We start from the raw sequence: 3,540 nt of genomic DNA on the forward strand, positions 1-3,540 counted from the left end.
GTTAAAGTTAAGTATGAAACTAATTACGTCCGCTTTCTGAATTCTCATTCCTTGTCATGTTCCAGACCTCACTCCGTATAGTTCTTCCCTCCTCACGCCAGCCTGCGTGAGCTAAAACGCGTGCATTTCGGCCTCCACTCGTAACAGGGTGTTGGCTCTTCTGCTAACACAAAAATTCTGAAGTCAATACTGAAACCAATTTTTTTTGTAAGGTCACGTTAGGGCAAGGATAGTATTTCAATTGCTTTACGACAGAATTATCTCATATATAATTTCTATTACGTGGAAAAGACACAACTGAAACGGGCGGGCGGAGTAGTGGAAGGCTGCAAATTATAGTACTAAGGGTTTCTGTGCCAAAGAGATTCCTCTTACTATTACTTTCGGCCATTATATGATGCCGCTCTAAGTTAGGGATGTAGTCGGTTGCACCGAAATGTAGTATAAAATAACGCCGTTGTGTCTTTCATTAGAGTGCCTCTGTGTGTTGATACACAGAGAAAGTTCTCTGAATTTCATTAACTCTGTAACTCACCCGTATTCTGCACTATTTTCATACGATAATGTTGTTATCTCTCCGTACTAACGGGATGTTTGAATCCAACTGTACAGTAGTATGTTATACACTGGTGACCAAAATAAAAGTAACGAGAGGAAGTTTTGCAAGATTGGGTTTATTTTGCCACAAAACAATATAAACAGGTGACAGTAAAGTATAAACAATGTAAAAAATACGGAACGCAAAAACTGCAACATGTATAACGTAGACAAAAATTTTCTTCGCTTTTTTACAACTTAACGGATTTGCACACATGTTCCGACAACTGGTTAATGTGCTCAGTATGGGGTGTGACCATGTCTGGCAGCAATACAGGCCTTGCAAGGACGGGGGCGTACCTTGAATGATGTTGAGAGGTGGCATGAGCCCCCTCTCATATTTCTATCTTACGACTCTCCTCTCTATTTGCATGCGGTGGAGGGCTGCTATTCCTTCACACGCGGACTTCCCACGCAGCGTCTCTCGTCACCCGGGTGGTCCGGTGACAGGCGGGTTAAGCCGACGTGTGTGAGGCAGTCGAGTGAATGCTTTGCAGACGCCGACATTGTCATGAGACACGCCCGCTGGGGTGTGAAGTAGCGGCTGGGCTAGAGGTTCCGTTACTTCGGAGAAACTTAGCGAAAACACTTTCTGGCGGGCTACCAGCGAGGCGTGGGAATGACTTGTGTACCCTGGCAGTTGTGGCGGGAAAATTCCCGCACTTTCTGCAAAATAGTAACGGTGATTGGTTTGCTCAGGGCATAGCGCCGTGACGTAGCAAAATCAGCACAGAAATTGGCGCCAAGAATCTCCATTGGTGGAATGGTAGTGCTCCGGCAATGGAGTGGAATTTCCGCCGGTTTTCGAGTTGCTGATTGGAACGTTTAACCTCGGCCACTGTCGTGGGGGCGGAAATGTTCTGTGTTCGGCCTGTACGGGTGCTCTTGTGGGGTCGGCAGTCGCCTTTCGGTCGAGGACGTCGAAGCAACCAGCCCTCGCCTGCGGTACGCCAGATCGTGTTCTGGGAGATAAGAAGACCGTTTGGTAATGTACGTCCGCAGCACCGGCAGATAGGGATTTTCCTAGGTGACAATCAGAGCTCAGCAGAGCGCGCCTGTTCATCCTTTTCTAACTTTGTTCTGTTTCGAGTAGCAGCAATTACTGTTGGGTTAGCTGTGTGTCTCTCTTGAGATTTGAGTGGAAAGGAATTGGCTCCACATACCACCTCGTCTTAAACCTCACGATCTAGTTTAGGGACAACTTCACCTTTACAGTGTTTGTATGAATCTCCAAATTTGAGCCAATTTGATGTATTATATTTCCTGTGTTTCTTTTACTATTCAGTGTTTAGTCTTAATAAATCATATTGTTATTTTGGACAGAACTTTCATTCTGTTAATCGATAGAGCAACCCTATCATTCCTCACTATGCTAATGAAACCTTTGTTTATTTAACTTATTTATAAAATTAAATTATTGCAGGTGCCAAACTCTCTTCTACTCCACTGGCAGGGTTGATTAGAGTCAGTTCGCGTATTTTTTTTATCCTTGTGCAACAGCAAAAGTCGGAGTTAGAATAGGGGGGGGGCTTAGAGCATGATTTACATATGTGGATTCTAGTAGAATTTAGTGATAAATACACTGCTAGCCCCGGCACCTCGCAATGTCATCAATCTCAAGTTGAGGCAGTAACGCTCATTCTACCTGCAAAGATACTCGCAGTCTTGGAGAGTGGTTGGTGGATGCTGACGTGATGTAAGCCGTCTCCCTAGAGCATCCCAGACATGCTCTATAGGATTCAAATCGGGAGAGCTAGAAGGTCACGCTATGCGTGTCATAAATTCCGTTTCCAAGAAAACACCGATCAAACTTGAGATCTAGCATTATCGTCCATTTATAGGACGTATGGGCCCAGTTTGTGGCACAACTTCACTAGAAGAAGGGGTCGGTTGGTAGGACATGTCCTGAGGCATCAAGGGATCACAAATTTAGCATTGGAGGGCAGCGTGGAGGGTAAAAATCGTAGGGGGAGACCAAGAGATGAATACACTAAGCAGATTCAGAAGGATGTAGGTTGCAGTAGGTACTGGGAGATGAAGGAGCTTGCACAGGATAGATTAGCATGGAGAGCTGCATCAAACCAGTCTCAGGACTGAAGACCACAACAACAACATGGGCCCACAGCACCTGGAAATAACCTTAAATGAGATCCCAAGACAGCCTCACGATACCTGACAGCAATTAAACCTTGCCGATTCACCCATAGCGGGCCAAAGTGGTCGAGCGGTTCTAGGCGCTGCAATCTGGAACCGCGAGACCGCTACGGTCGCAGGTTCGAATCCTGCCTTGGGCATGGATGTGTGTGAGTCCTTAGGTTAGTTAGGTTTAACTAGTTCTAAGTTCTAGGGGACTAATGACCTCAGACGTTGAGTCCCATAGTGCTCAGAGCCATTTGATTCACCCATACAATTCCATGAAGAGAGGTTTGACTGGTAAACATAATCCCTGCCCAAACCATTATGGCTCCTCCTCGACCTCGGTCTCCTTCCACAATATTTGGGCCCAGAAATCGTGTTCCACGTTCCCTTCACATACGAATACATCAAGAATCACTCTACAGACTAAATCTGGACTCATCTGTGCAAACAACATTGACCCACTCTTCGATTGTCCAGCTGGCATGTCGATGACTCCACTCTAGACGTCCCCTTCTGCGAAGACGTGTCAGGGCTAGACATACAGCACATCTTCGACAATAATCGCCACTCTGCGAAGCCTCCTGCACAAAGTTTGCCTCAATACAACACGCCCAGTGGATGCTGCAAGCTCACATGCCAGTTGCCGTGCAGTACTAAGGTAGTGATTTCGTATCCTTACAGCCAAATAACGGTCCTCTCTTCTGAAGTAACACGTGTTCGGCCCTGCTCTGGTCTTTAGATACATTTTCGGTCTCTATAAACTGTCGCCACATCCGAGAAACTATAGACCGATTCACATTAAGC

The sequence above is a fragment of the Schistocerca nitens genome, chromosome 8 (assembly GCF_023898315.1).
Source record: "Schistocerca nitens isolate TAMUIC-IGC-003100 chromosome 8, iqSchNite1.1, whole genome shotgun sequence".
Taxonomy (NCBI): domain Eukaryota; kingdom Metazoa; phylum Arthropoda; class Insecta; order Orthoptera; family Acrididae; genus Schistocerca; species Schistocerca nitens.